This window comes from Dendronephthya gigantea, unplaced genomic scaffold (assembly GCF_004324835.1).
Source record: "Dendronephthya gigantea isolate DGI-Jeju-01 unplaced genomic scaffold, DenGig_1.0 000048F, whole genome shotgun sequence".
NCBI classification, from domain to species: Eukaryota; Metazoa; Cnidaria; class Anthozoa; order Malacalcyonacea; family Nephtheidae; genus Dendronephthya; species Dendronephthya gigantea.
The window spans coordinates 1,423,103-1,439,187 of NW_021163058.1; the positions used below are offsets into that span (position 1 = coordinate 1,423,103).

The 16,085-nt window shown below is 39.4% G+C and overlaps 1 long non-coding RNA gene and 1 pseudogene across 1 annotated transcript; one reads left to right on the plus strand and one right to left on the minus strand.

Annotated features, from left to right (window-relative positions):
• Positions 1 to 2,962: 2,962 nt before the first annotated feature.
• LOC114528283 lies at positions 2,963 to 4,254 on the minus strand. Its single transcript, XR_003687477.1, has 3 exons — positions 3,961 to 4,254; positions 3,517 to 3,658; positions 2,963 to 3,104 (listed from the first exon to the last, which is right to left on the minus strand). It is a non-coding gene; the product is annotated as an uncharacterized LOC114528283 (long non-coding RNA).
• A 2,284-nt stretch (positions 4,255 to 6,538) lies between these two features.
• On the plus strand, positions 6,539 to 7,537 carry LOC114528207 (annotated as a pseudogene).
• The last annotated feature ends 8,548 nt before the right edge of the window (positions 7,538 to 16,085 follow it).

The window sequence follows — 16,085 nt, forward strand, 5'->3', positions numbered from 1 at the left end:
CACCGAAAATTTTCAGGCTAATTCCTTTGCATTGCTAGGAGTTGAAACGTCTGTCTTCCGATTGAGGATCAACGTCTTAACCACTAGGCCACCACATTATTTGTCGAAAGCTATTGTTCTTCATTAGACTAAATCCTTCTCGACGAATTTTAAATTAAATAGTAATTTCGGGCGGAAAAAGTTAATCTTTCCCATGCAGGATTCGAACCTACGCTTACAACATGGTAGCCCGTAGCCTTAACCACTGGGTCACCGGATCGCATGTTGATACCACCTTACAATATATATGTTATTCCGGTCTTTTTAGTCAGATTGTTTTTAATTTTTTTTTAATTTGTTTTTTTTTAATTTTTCAAATACTTTTTAGACGGCGAGAAATTTTTTTCAGTTTTTCTACTGTGAATTTATTTCAATTTACAGTCTTTTCTAAAAGTTTTTCTAATACTTAGAGACTTTTTCAATCTTCCAAAACCCAGTTTTAGAAAATGTTAACATAGTTTTAGAAAATTTTGAAAAGTTGTCGATTTTGGTGAAAATGGTAAGGGGTATCAAAAAAACTTTTTCAATCTTCCAAACAGAAACCAAATATGCTCTAAGCCAAACTTTGGCTAAAATGGTAAGGGCACCCTTGCCATGCCAAAATTAACAATTTTTTCAATGCTCCAAAAAAAACAAACCAAATATGCTCAAAAACCAAAGAGATTAGTCTCTCTGAATATTTGAAGCCATTTTCAGCATAAAAAAAATTGACACAAGAGGAAAAATTTTGAGGAACAAAAAATTTGAACACAAGAAAAAAATTTCATAGGAAAACAGTGGTCACAAAAAAAAATTGATAGTGGACACAAGGAAAAAATTTCAAAAGAAAAAATTTTGACAGGAAAAAATTTGACACATGAAAAAGAAATTGAGACCAGAAAAAAAATAACAGGAAAAAGGAATATGGAGAGAAAAGAAAAAAATATTTTGGCTCGAAAAAATTTGGACAGAAGAAAAAAAAATTTGACACAAGAAAAAAAATTGAAGAAAAAAAAATTTGAACATAAGAAAAAAATTTCATAGGAAAACAGTGGTCACAAGAAAAAAAATTGATAGTGGACACAAGGAAAAAATTTCAAAAGAAAAATATTTTGATGCGAAAAAACAATTCGACACATGAAAAAGAAATTGAAACGAGAAAAAAAATGAGAGGAAAAAGGAATATGGAGAGAAAAGAAAAAAATGTTTTGACTCGAAAAAATTTGGACAGAAGAAAAAAAAATTTGACACAAGGAAAAAAAATTTTAAGGAAAAAAAAATTTGAACACAAGAAAAAAAATTTCATAGAAAAACAGCGGTCACAAGAAAAAAATTGATTGTGGACACAAGGAAAAAATTTCAAAAGAAAAAATTTTGACCGGAAAAAACAATATGGGTAGAAAAAAAAATTTTGGCTGGAAAATATTTTGGACCGAAGAAAAAATCATTTTGACATGAAAAAAAATTTAACAGAAGATTTTGACCAGAAAAATGGGGAAAAAAGTAGATACGAGGGAACAAATTTCACAAGAAAAAAATATTTCACAGGAAAAAAAACACGAGAAAAAAATTGAGAGGAAAAGGAACATGCGCAGGGAAAAAAATTAAAGGTCAGGAGAAGACACAAGAAAACTTGGACACAAGAAAAAATAATTAGGGGAAACAGGAATGTGCACAGAGGAAAAAGGAGTGTGGACAGAAAAGGAAAACAAATTTGGCTGCAAAAGATTTGGTCACAAGAAAAATGTTTGTAAGGTGTTTGCTGCGAAACCATACAACCATCTACTACTACTGGATCATTACCACATTTCCGTCTCGTAGCTATCCGGCCGTTCCAGCAGACAGGTGTGGACTTTGCTGGTCCATTGGCTTACCGAAAGAATGACAAAAGAGAGTCGAAGGCGTACATCATAATAATAATTCGCTTGTGCATTCACCAGAGCAGTCCACTTAGAATTGACCAAATCCCAATCTGCCGAGGAATTCCAAAGAAAGTTGAATTCATTCATTACGCGGAAAACAAGACCCCGACTGATAATTCAGTTAATGCCGCAGTGTTCAAGACAACCGCTAATTGGATTCGAAAGATCCAGAAAAGCGAACAATTACAGAATCATTTGGCCACCCAGGAAATTCGCTGGAAGTTCAACTTGGCCAAATCACCGTGGTGGGGCGGCATGTATGAAAGAATAATTATTTAAAGGGACAAAGAAGACGTTGAACAAAACTTTAGGAAAGTCGCATCTTTCGTTTGTACACCTAGAAGCAGTCGTAATGGATATCCAAAGACATTTAAACAATAGACAACTAACGTATGTAGAGAGTAATGGAGGTGATGAGGAAACGCCGACCGCAAACTCGGTCATGTGGGGAAGATGAAGAACTGACAAAGTTTCAACGACGACTAGTAAAGGCTAGAGAACATGTATGGTCTCGATTACAGAAGGAATATATACATGGATTATATATTGTTCTAATCGTTGGAGAAGAGAAAAATCGCGGAAAGTGGATGAAAGGCAAGGTTGTTCGTATCGTAATGGCCGTAGATGGAGTACCAAGAGGAGTGTTCTTATTACATAAAGGAAATCGTTTAGAGAGACCAATTTAAGCAATTTGCCCGTTAGAAATTAGAAGTGTGGTCGAAACGAAGGAGAAGAAGACTGAGGAAGTGGTAACCAAGCCAGTTCGAGAAAAAAGTAGAGCCACAAGAACGATGACATTTGAGACACAAGTAGCCCTGCAAGGTTTTTTAATTTCAAATTTTAATTTCATATTCTGTTAATAATTCGGGTTTAACAACGGAGTAAAAAGATTACTGTTCAGATCGTAGAGAGATTTATAAAGGTGTGAGTGTTGAGATACACAAATAATGTTCATTGTGTCGAACGAATGATTCGGTACACACTTTCCAAATCAAATAAGTAATACTATCTTGCATGTCATGTCAGAGATCGCGAACCTGTATAAGGTGATTTCTATTTTTATTGATATGAGCGACTATAAGTTTTCAATCTGTACAGCTCTTCTTTGTCACGCCAAGATCCACAATCGCTCATCATAAGATTTCTTACTGTTTTCGTTATAATCTGTTAAAACATAGCAGTAATTAGCGAAAACGTACCACGGCACTGTTGCAAATGCTGCATATGACTACAATCCTCTTTCTATATCTTTACCCAATCAACAGAACCACAGCAAAAATCTTAAACAAAAAATTATTGGTCTGATTGAAAAATCGTCGCTACCAAAAAAACGTTAGAGAAATGAACGCTACCAAAAAAATAGGCGCTGCCGCAATTTAGCAAAACAAAAAGCCACATCAACAAGCAGAAAAGCACTTCAGTTGGCATATTTCAGCATACCTTTCGCCGTTAACAGAGGACCTTAAGTTAGAGAAATGAAGGTTGCCGAAAAAAGGGATGCTGTCGCAGTTAGCAAAACGAAAAGTCAAATCAAATAGGTATTACTATCTTGCATATTATGTCAGAGCTTTCAAACCTGTATAAGGTGATTTCTATTTTCATTGATCTAACACCGAGATGAGCAACTTTAGGTTTTCAATCTGTACAGTTCTTCTTTGTGATGCCATGATCCACAATCGCTCATCATAATCAAGATTTCTTACTGTTTTCGTTATAATCTGTTAAAACATAACAGTAATTAGCGAAAACGTACAACGGCACTGTTTCAAATGCTGCATTATGACTACAATCTTCTCTTTACCCAATCAACAGAATTGCAGCGAAAATCTTGAACAAGAAATTATTGGTCTAATTGAAAAATGGACGCTACTAAAAAAACGTTAGAGAAATGAACGCTACCGAAAGAATGAACGCTACCGAAAAAATGAACGCTGCCGAAAAAATGGACGCTGTCGCAATTTAGCAAAACGAAAAGCCATATCAACAAACGGGAAAGTACTTTTGGCATATTTCACCATACCTTCCGCCGTTAACAGGGGAATGTTAGTGCAGTCTTCTGGTCAAATGCACTTTCTGTTCAATGCTTCTTTCGACTTCTCTCGACGATTTGCCAATCTGTACAGCTCTTCTTTGTGATACCCTGATCCACGATCGCTCATCATAAGATTTCTTACTGTTTTCGTTATAATCTGTTAAAACACAACAGTAACCGGCAAAAACGTACAACGGCACTTAAACAAGAAATTATTGGTCTAATTGAAAAATGGACGGTACCAAAAAAATGAACACTACCGAAAAAAAGAACGCTACCGAAAAAACGAACGCTACCGAAAAAATGGACGCTGTCGCAATTTAGCGAAACGAAAAGCCATATCAACAAACAAGAAAGTACTAGTGGCATATTTCAGCATACCTTCCACCGTTAACAGGGGACTTGTACGTTTGGAGAAATGAACGCTACCGCAATTTAGCGAAACGAAAAGCCATATCAACAAACAAGAAAGTACTAGTGGCATATTTCAGCATACCTTCCGCCGTTAACAGGGGACTTATACGTTTGGAGAAATGAACGCTGCCGCAATTTAGCGAAACGAAAAGCCATATCAACAAGCAAGAAAGTACTAGTGGCATATTTCAGCATACCTTCCGCCGTTAACAGGGGACTTATACGTTTGGAGAAATGAACGCTACCGCAATTTAGCGAAACGAAAAGCCATATCAACAAACAAGAAAGTACTAGTGGCATATTTCAGCATACCTTCCGCCGTTAACAGGGGACTTATACGTTTGGAGAAATGAACGCTGCCGCAATTTAGCGAAACGAGAAGCCATATCAACAAACAAGAAAGTACTAGTGGCATATTTCAGCATACCTTCCGCCGTTAACAGGGGACTTATACGTTTGGAGAAATGAACGCTGCCGCAATTTAGCGAAACGAAAAGCCATACCAACAAACAAGAAAGTACTAGTGGCATATTTCAGCATACCTTCCGCCGTTAACAGGGGACTTATACGTTTGGAGAAATGAACGCTGCCGCAATTTAGCGAAACGAAAAGCCATATCAACAAACAAGAAAGTACTAGTGGCATATTTCAGCATACCTTCCGCCGTTAACAGAGGACCTTAAGTTTAGAGAAATAAACGCTGCCGAAAAAATGAACGCTACCGAAAAAATGGACGCTGCCGAAAAAATGAACGCCACCGAAAAAATGAACGCTACCGAAAAAATGAACGCTACCGAAAAAATGAACGCTACCGAAAAAATGAACGCTACCGAAAAAATGTACGCGGCCGAAAAAATGAACGCTACCGAAAAAATGAACGCTACCGAAAAAATGAACGCTGCCGAAAAAATGAACGCTACCGAAAAAATGAACGCTACCGCGGTTAGCAAATCGAAAAGTGATATCAACAAGCAGAAACAGAGAACCTTAATTTGACCATAAGAAAACCATATCATGAAATATGCTTAAATGCACTTATCTTTCCATTTGCCAAGGGTGATTTGTGTTGATTGATCCACAGTTGCTCATCATGAGGATCTGCTTTAGTTTTAACAGTATTATCTGTTAGAAACAAAAATGATAATTGGCAAAAATTAGGGGAGTGCTATTGTAAACGGTATATATTCTAACTGGCTACTCTTCTGGCTATTTATTAACTAATGGCTAGCATGTACTAAATAATTTCCTCTTGTTAAATGTCGCGATTTTTAGGGCATTTTATCATGCAAAAATGGTAAAAACTTTGCTACAGAATTATTCGCAAATTAGGAATACCGTGAGTTTGATTTATCGTGTTAAATTGCGCACAAACTCAAAGTTTGATCGTTGTTTTATGTACATAAACTTGTAGAGATTTAATTAAATTAGGGATTTGCACGAGTGAGTTTTAACTACAATATGTAAATATAGGAGCCTATATATGTTGGTATTGCACCAATGGAACGAGAAGAAAAAGCTGTTTATGAAGAAGCAAGCTTGAAAGGTCATGCGACAATGGTTTCGTATCAACTATTCATCCCTAGTAACAGTGTTGGAGAGTCCTTTTATAGCAGCCAGAGACAAGTGGAACTTCATCGTATGAAATCAATCGGAGCCGTTTTATCCTAAAGGCAACTAGACAAGGTGGTGAAGAAAGACTATTCCTGATTTAATCTGTACCACTGCATGTGCTTCGAACGCTTTATTGGTCTCTAAATTTTACACGTCCTGAACGACAAATAGCTCGCTGCTTGCAGAAGATACAGAAATATGATCTGCATATTCAAACTCCAGTATAGATAGGAAGAGAAACAACAAAATGCGGATGCAATGTCCCGCAGACGTGCCTCCGACAACGTTGTCGAGCCGAGTCTTGAAAAATTAATTAGGAACTTGAGTGGAAAGAAGTCTATACAACAAGCGTTTCTATTTACGAACCTACAATCGTTGCAGAATATATTTCAGATATTGGTTGGGGCAGCGATGGAGATGATAGCCGTTACTAGATGGTATGCATACCATGGGACCCATGGGACCTTTTCCATTGTCTATGGTATGGACATGGTATGGCATAAACGATGCTTCTGACGAGATGGTTCAACAGTTTTTAGAGTGGTCAAGTCGTAATTGTATGCATGGAGAGTAATCCTACTAATTGTAAAGAGTTGATTATTCGAAAGAAAAGCTGCACTGAAATATTTCCTGTGGTGGCCGGCATCCCGCAAACGCCATCTATCGTTTTGTTGGGAGTTACATTCCAAGAAGATAGCCGATTTACAATTCATGTTTATGAAAAACTTTAAAAGGCCAATAAGTGCCTCTTCATCCGACACCGCGGAAATTGGTATAGGCTTAGCCGCAATTCTCGATACTTAGACTTCAAACTTGGTGAGGAAAAAGATTTATAAATATTCAAGAAAATATGTCTTGCACAAAAGATTTGAAGCTTGCTCACGGTAAAAACGAATCGTCTGAATTAATAACCTTGTGTATACTTTAAGCCTCAAAATGGCCATTTCACAGCGGTCAGATGTGTATGATGAGCTGTCAAAAGATTGCAGAATGCGTATTCAGAAGAAAAATTGAACTTTTTTAAGATATTCAAAAGGTTTCTCTTTGATAGGGCGATACAGAAATGCACAATTGTGAACCAGCGATTAGATTTTCGGGTTGAAACGTCTTAAACACCAATTTCTGCGGTGTCTCTTCATCCTAAGATCACTGCGCAAAGAAGGCTATAATCAGAAAGAGATTGATCACTTATTTACCACCTTAGTTTTACCAAATATTACTTGTGCTCTTTCAGTATATGGTGCTTCCAAACCCGAACTTGCAAAAATTGAATGCTTTTTGAGACGATGTCATAAGCGTAAATATATTTCGAAAGAAATTACTGTGCAGGAATTGCTGGAAAAGCAAGATAGAAAACTTTTTAGTAAGGTTCGGCAAATTGGACAGCACCCGTTAAGAAACTTGTTGCCAAAGAAGAAAGTCAATAGATATGAACTAAGAAATAAATCTAGTAACTTTCCAAATTGCAAAGATTAACACAGATCGTTTTAAAAATTCTTATATCAATCGTCTAATTTTTAAATATAATCTAGTATTGTAAATTGTTTTATCCTGTAATCTTAAATGTAACATAAGATATGTATTTTTTATCTTGTGAAGAAATAAAGACATTTTATTATTTATTTATTTATTATATGGACGACCTCTCCAAATGGCCGGAAGGTTCCCCACTACTAACACGAGATGCAAAAACCGGTTGCAGACGTTCAAGTTAGAAACTTTGTTGTGGACGCATATGCCTGTGTGATTGCATGGGCAGTATTTGTATTATGTAGTTTCTATTATATTTGTGAAAGTAAAATGTAGGCGTTATGTAATGTAAATATAAATATAAATAGAGGGACATCTTTTGAAAGAACATAAATGTAAATATAAATAGGGCGTGTACGCGTTATTGTTGGCGAGAAGAAATATATATATGCTGCATGTTCGAAAACAGTTTTGGGGAATTTTTATTGTCTTTTTTTATGAGAAATAGGTTCGCGGCTGAACGCGACATGGAAAATGGCGGGTTTTTGACAGAAAATGCCCTTCGAACTTCGTTAAGAAGTTAGAAGCGACAATGAGTAAAGAGGAAGTGTTGGAATTGTGGTTCAGAAATCAGAAGGATATCTCCAACGGGACTGTACATGTCAATAGCATAAAAACTGTCTTCGAGGGAACGCTTGAAGGAAAAACGGTAGGTGGGAGTAATATTTTCATTGTCACCCCCGAATTGCTACGGTACATTGCTAAAAATTTGCTGTGTATTCAACCGGTTCCCAACTGCTTAAAATCTGTAACTGGAGAAAAAGTGCCTTTTTTGGAAACCATTACCCTTAGACTGCCAATACGTATTCGAGACATTTTACAGTTGTTTTGTATGGTAGAGATCAGTGAGTCTTGTATCTTGGGATTGGATTTTCTGCAGCAACAGCGGTTGTAGAGTTCATACTTTATTCTTAGCTTAGTCTAGTAGCTCTTTCCACTTCCACCTGAGCAGTGATCATAGTTCCTTTCTTCTGTATTACCTGGTAAGAATCTTCATGGTATGGGGTATCACTCTTTCCGTCTTCTTGGGATACCAAAAAATGAAAATATTTTGCTCAATCATCCTTATTCGGCAGTTCAGCAAAATCAACGCTAACTGTAGTAAGAGGAGACATTCGTAATGGCTCTTGCTTAGATTCTGGCGTTGAGATGACGGGACGCAACCTATTGCAAAATACGAACTGACCAAGTATACAAAGGTAAACCAGAGGATCCAATTGTTGAAAGAACAACCTTCGGATGGGTTGTTCACGGCGGGCATGATTATGCAGACTCGTGGTGCGTGTTTGTTCGAGAGAATAGTGACTACGAGCAGCTGTATTCATTGGACGTGTTGGAAGTAGAGGACCGAGGGGAGCAAGATCAGTCGACGGTATATGCAGAGTTTCAAGAAAACATCGTTAGGCAAGATGATGGAAAATGACGAAGTGTCTGTCCCAATGAAGAGCTCAGCAGAAAAAGACTTCACAATGTCAACAGGAAATTGAATCGGAATCAACAGCTAAAAGAGACGTACGAAAAGATTGTAAACGAGCAATTGAAAGATCGAATCATCGAAAAGACCGAAGGAAAGTCTCGCATGCACACTGCATGGTCACCCATTGCAATCCTTTGTAATATAGGAAACATGATACACGTAATATGCACAATGAACAATGCACAATGGGTTATTGAAAAGGGATATCATGTAGCGATATAGCACAGTATGATTAAGCAGAAAACAGTTAGTTGATACAGGAGCACGAGAAGAGCACATCTCAAGCACCGAAGCACGAATAAAGAGTTATAAATATATGTGTGTGTTCTGTGAGTATTTGTAAAGAGCTGTCTCCCCAAACGACCCGACGATCCCGGACGTTAGAAGAGCCTAAACGAAGCCACACAAAAAGGGTCGTTTTACACCTTGTTATGGGACATATTAATGTTCAGAACGTCAACCCATCTACTGCTCGCAGACCTGTAGAAAGCATTCTTACAGGTTGGCTTGAAGAACGAGGACCGAGATGCGTCATGCTACAACACCACTTCGATCTACAACGAGAAGAGTACGAAAACACGGCCGAGTCCTTGAAAGAGAACACTTACGTTGACAACCCTAATGAAAACCGGGTGTCACAGAACTGGAAAACTTTAAACGGGAAGGGACGATAATTTTGGAAGATGCGAGATTTCCAGTTCACAAATGGGAGTCAAATGTCGAAGAGTTGGACAACGAAGCAAATCCCAGCAAAATACTCGGGCACAAATGGGACAAGAGGGATGACAGGTTTGAGATTTTAACAGGACCTGCCAACCTTGAGACACCGGTTACAAAGAGACATATTCTTGAGGAACTTAGTAGCGTAGGAATAATATCTCCGACGATAGACGAACGAAAGAGTATCTATTGGGAAGCGTGCGATGAGAAAGGTGAAGAGTATCTATCGTGAAGTGTCGCCCAAGACAGCCAAAGATTGGGTAAAGTGGAGACAGCAATTAAGAAACGCGAAAGTTCCGAGAAGTGTTGCTAGAGATCTTCGAAAGATCAAAGCCATACACTGGCACCTGAGGCAAGTTTTACGGCGTGTTCTGCAGTAACTATCGCAGTTATTGAACACTCCAGTGGGATAGTCAGGGGACTTCTTACATCAAAGTCCAGAATTGCGAAGAGAAACACTTCAATTGCGAGACTCGAACTAGTCAGTGGACACATGGCTGCCAACATGGCGAAGGCTCTGCATGGTAGTAGCTTTGCGAAGTTGGGCGATAACAACAGTCACGATTTGGTTGGATAGTCTGGTTGCTTTGATTTGGATCTCCAGCCCAGAGAGACCATGGAAAGTTTTTGAATCAAATTGCCCGTCAGAAGATAATCTGGCTGATTTGGGAACCGGTATCGACAAAATGGAAAAGGGCGACTGGTTCGATGGGCCCCAGTGGTTAGTTGAGCCTGACAGTTGGCCAAAGGCAAAGCAACCGAAGCTCGAGAGAACGAAAAGTGTCGTAGAAGAACAGAAGCCTTTGATAGAGGACGTTTTTCACACAACGGAAAAAGGTCTTGACGAATGGGACTTGTTGCTCTCTAGATCTGACTACAGGAGAACCCTCCGTCTCACGGCATGGGCATTGCGATTCAGCAACACGGAGAATAAGCCGAACGAGAGGCCTACTGACAACAAAAGAGCTCGAAGAATCAAATGCGCGATAAGTAAAGAAGGCTCAAACAGACATGAGTGTAGAGTTAAAGACGCCAGGTTGGTAGGTCGTCCAGGAGAATGGCTCGGGTCTGCTGAAATGTAAAGGTCGAATTCCCGGGTATCAACCAATACACTTGGAAGGGGGAGAGTTCGCGGACAATATTATGCATACACACAACGAGATCAATCACTTTGGTGTTGCGAACACGATGGCCGCATTAAGAGAGACACGGTGGATCCCTAGACTACGGTAGACTACTCAAAGGTAAAAGGATCATAAACAAATGTAACGTATGTAAAGCGTACACAGTCAAGCCTTACGGCCCTACAGCAACGGCCGACATGCCTTCGTTTCGTATACAAACTGGACGTCCGTTCGAAACAACGGGTCCGTTGTCATACAAGCTTACCAAGAAAGAAGACGGCAAGTGCTATATCCTGATATTTACTTGCGCTACGTCTAGGAGCCGTGCATCTGGAGTTGACAAAGTCACAATCAGCTGAGCGGCATTTAAAGCAACAGCAACCAGGATTAAGAAGATACGCAAAGGGGAACGGCTTTAAGATTACTTGGCCCGATAGGAAATTAGTTGGAAGTTAAATCTCTCAAAATCCTCTTGGTGGGGTGGGATGTTTGAACGTTTACTTAAAGATATAAAAAAATACAAGGTGTTAGGACGATCGACCTTGTCATTTGATCAACTGAAAGTCATTGCTATTGATGTGGAGAAGAATGTGAACAACAGGTCGCTTACTTACGTTGAATGTGAGAAAGAAGAACAAGTACTCCAAACACAATTTTGTGGGGACAAAATGTTCACACTTTTGACGAGTCAGATGCCGATGATGAGGCTTTGAAGTTGCATAAACGTGTAAAGCAGAGACGACCACATGCGTGGCAAAGATGCAAAGCAGAATACGTACACAGTTTGATGGTACACCATCGGATCAACGGGAGAGGTAATGCTGGTCCAAAAGTCGGGGAGATCGTCGTGGTGCTCGGCGAAGAAAAGAATCGGGCTGAATGGAGAAAAGGAAAGGTGGTGCAGCTCATGAAGGGGAAAGATAACGTGGTGGGAGGAGTAAAGATTCTGACGAAGGGACATACTATTGAGAGACCGCTTCCCCTTGTTTGCTCGCTTGAACGTAAGCAACCCGAAGTGTTGGAGGTAAACCAGACCGAAACGGATGAGAACCCTGCGACTGAAGAGCGAAAAAGCAAGAGACGAGCAGCGAAAGAGGCAGAACATAGGATACGACGATTGACAATATATGAAGATTGACGTACATAGGACTTAAACTTATCATGTGACATTTGCTCCGAGAACACTGAGCAAACGTTTGAAGTTGACATTGTTTGCATGTTGAATGTAAAATATAAAACGTTACATTTGAGAGGGGAGTGTGAGCGGAACAGTTTGAACGGGGCAACTGTGTCATTCGAGCCCGTGCGCGGGTTTAAGAATGCAGGAATCAGAAAAACGTAGTACGAACGTTTAGAGAGAGAGAGAGCGAGAATTTGTGTGTTGTTTTGTGATTTTTGTTTCATCAAATATTAAAGTTAAAATGAATATTAGGGTTCCGCGGTACAATAATAAATTATTAACCTGAAATGTGAATCCCTACGATTAAACAATTCAAATTGTTCACATTACTACCATTTTATTTGATGATTTACAGTGAAACTGTAAACTTTTCTCTTAAAGTTCTGCGTTTGTTGTTTTCTTCGCTCCTCGCCTATGACTGCTGCATTACGTCGTGGGCGACCAGGTGTCGCTACCTCGTTTGACGGCTCATGTTGCTCTGGCTGTAAAGGAACTGGCAAGACCTTTATTTGGTTTTCTGTTGATTTCACTTCCACCGGTATCAGATGCTGGACTGAACGGCGTAACAATAAAACCTTGTCGTCTTCGCCACCGAGAACCTTTACGATAACTGCACGAACAACTCCATCGTTCCCTGGTAAAAGCTTTTCTATTTTTACAAATTTCAGAAAACTGCGGCTCGTATTCTGTAGTATAATGATGTTTCCCACTGAAATCTCGATAATTTTGCTGCCTGACTTATTCGCTTGCTCTCGCAGACCTCGCAAATACTCTCTTCTCCATTGTTTTGAAAATTGTTGCAGTAACTTTCTTTGATGACGCGATCTTCTCGTCAGTGAATGATAGGTGCTGACTACTTCGTAATGCTCGCTCGATGACGGTGAAACGTCCTCCATAGATTAGGTGAGATGGATACAATGAATAGGAGATTGATTCCTCGTCATGATATATGTAGGTGATTGGTCGCGCGTTAATGAGTTCTTCCACTTCATCGTATGTTAAGCAGGATCTGCTTATTACTCTCTTCGATGGTCTCTTAATACTTCAGACAAGCCTTACCCAGAAGCCCCTAACATCCCCCCCCCACCCCACTAGGGTGCTCTTTTCGTGATGAAACTCCACGTTATACGATTGTTTGCTAGATAATGACAAACGTCTGGCGCTCGGTTTAATTTACAGATCTCTTTACAAGCCCCTTTGAACGTCTTTGCGTTGTCCGATAACAGTAACGACGGAAGTCCTCGACGACTAGCAAATCTTCGAAAGGCTCTTAGGAATGACTGTACTTCCAATGATAGCGTCAGTTCGAGATGTACAGCCCTTGCTGCTACACAAGTAAACCACAAAATGTAAATTTTCTTGGTAATGTTCGATACATCGGCTTTTCTCTCTCTTCCTTTACGTACACTGGTCCTGCGAAGTCGAGTCCTACGTTCGTAAAAGGGAAAGTTTGCGAATGAAACGGTTTTCCATCGACTCTCCTACAGACGACACATCTCTTGATGATTCATTTCACTGTTTCTCTTCCACGCAATATCCAAAATCGCTCCCGAATCGTAGTTAACGTGTCTCTTATTCCGTTGTGCTTGACTCGATTGTGAACTTCTCGCACGAGCAGATCGACCATTGTATGTTTCGAAGGTAGTATGATTGGATTCTTGGCTTCTAAGGGGGCAGTCTTCCCTTGCATCTAATTTCTCGATCTTCATCAAAATAAAGAATCTCAAAGTGTACGCTGTTACTCGCAATAGCCGCGGAAGGCTGCTGAAGTGGTCAAAATTTAAAATTACGCTCTTTGATTCTGTCGTTGTTTATTAAGAGCCTTGTACGCAGATGGACATATTGACGTTAGACTCATAGCATCCAAGACTAAGGTAGCGCCTCTAAAGGAACAAACAATTTCGCGACTGGAACTACTGGGAGCTACTATATCCTCGCTAGGTTAATCAATACCGTACGAAAGTGTCTTTCAGCAAATCTAAACCTGGATATGTTCAATTGGACAGACTCAAAGACTAGCTGCTTTTGAGGCGCCACTAAATCCATGCAACTCTACCTTCGTTGGCTGGGTGGTCGGTGTGTTGTGGCATCTGGGGATCTACCTAACTCATTGATGATCTTATTCCACTTCGAAAGAAGATTGCCACTCTGTTCCACGTCCCAATCCACCTTTTCTGTGCACAACTCTTGAAATATTGCTTTCATTCTAACTGTTGTTACGGATTCATATTCGTATTCATAATTATAACATGAAATTTTGGCTTGCGCTTTGCGGGCGTATTTAAGAAGAAATGCATGCGGAAAAATCATCTTTTTAAAAAAACCCCAAAAAATTGACTTGTACCTTTCAGTCGTTCAAAAATTAATAAAGGATATAAACTTGGTTATATGCTGGTTCGCCTTAATAAATTACTGTTCTCAAGTTGGTGGGAATATTTGGTCCTTCGAGCCGGATCCTTCGCGAAAAAGGCGATATTTTCGATAGAGAACGTAGAACGATTGAAACAAGAGAAAGATAATGCAATGAAGAGATTTACAGAGAGAAAAACAAGTTACAAGATCTATTACAAGCGGATAAAGCAAGAAAGAGCACAATTAAACGCCATATAAATAAGATTAAGGCAGAATTTGCAATTATCGAGGAAATATTGAATACGTTAAAAGAATTGTCCATATTCGAGTATGTTGAACGGTCTGAAATTGAAATCGAGCAGATTGAGAAAGAATTAGAAGAGGTTGGGATACGAGCGGATAATATTATCGAGGCAGCAGAACTACACATAAATCAAAGATTAGAAAACGGTGAGTTACAGTCCATTTTACAGTCTCAAGGTGATGTTAACTCAGTCGTGGACTCAGAATTAGGACATTCACAGTCTTACCAGTCAGATATGTCTAAGGCAAACAGAAGGGTGGCCGAGTTACATCGAGAAAAGGTAATGAAAGAAGAACTGGAACTAGCTAAACAAAGAACAGAGGAAGCCCGTAAGATTGTCTCTATTATGGATGAAAGATCCCAAAACATCATTTCTCCATCAGGGGAAAATGGTTCACCCAGACGAACCTCTCAACCACTACCAACTCGCACCAACTCATTGGTAAACAACGTAATGACACAGCCACAAAACACAGTCAAGCCAAGTGACCTTGACCCAAATATCCCACCGTTTAAAACAACTAGTCCTTCCCAATCCCCAAGACAACCTATTTCACACCCTGAATTAAGTGATGAAGTATGCTCCACCGAAGACAACCCTAATCCAATGTTGTGGCAACAACATCCACTGGTACCAATTAATCCCTTCCCCAAGAAGCAAGGTTCCCACAAGGCTGCTAAACTAAAAGGAGTTGCACTGCCTGTTTTTGATGGGAAATATAAGAGTGAATATGCGCAATGGAAAGCAGCCTTTATGTCTGCAGTTGACAGTGCAGATATCGCTGCAAACGAGAAGATGTTAAGACTGAAAAATAGCCTAAAGGGGAGGGCCCTCAAACTTGTGAAAGATCTTGGATTTTCTGTACACGCTTATGAGAAGGCTAAAGACAAACTCGAGAAGAAATATGGAGGACCCCTGAGACTTCAAATTAAAACCCTGACTGTCCTGAAGAACTGGAGACGAGTATAATCAAAAAACGTGAATGAGTTGGAAGAATTTCTAAATGTTCTTGACAGGACATTGATAGTGCTAAAAGACACTGACAATCAACAAGGTGATCTATTTCGTCAATGTCTGCATTTAATCAGCAAAGAAAAGCTTCCTGAAGAAGACGTGCAAGGTTACAAAGTATGGTTGCTTGAACACTCTAAGGAGGAAAACTTCGAGACACTTGTGCAATGGATAGAGCTGAGAGTCCAAATTATGGAAGAGGCAAAAGAGGAGACGAAAGAAATCGGAACACACAAATTTGAGAGGAACTTGGATCAAAAGATCAACCGAAAGAGAGAAAGAGGATTCAACACAAATTCGAAAGGCTGCATAAAGTGTGTAGTTTCTACCTGTAAACTGAACCACCCTCCATGGGTATGTGAAGAGTTTAAAGCCCTGCCAGTTAAAAA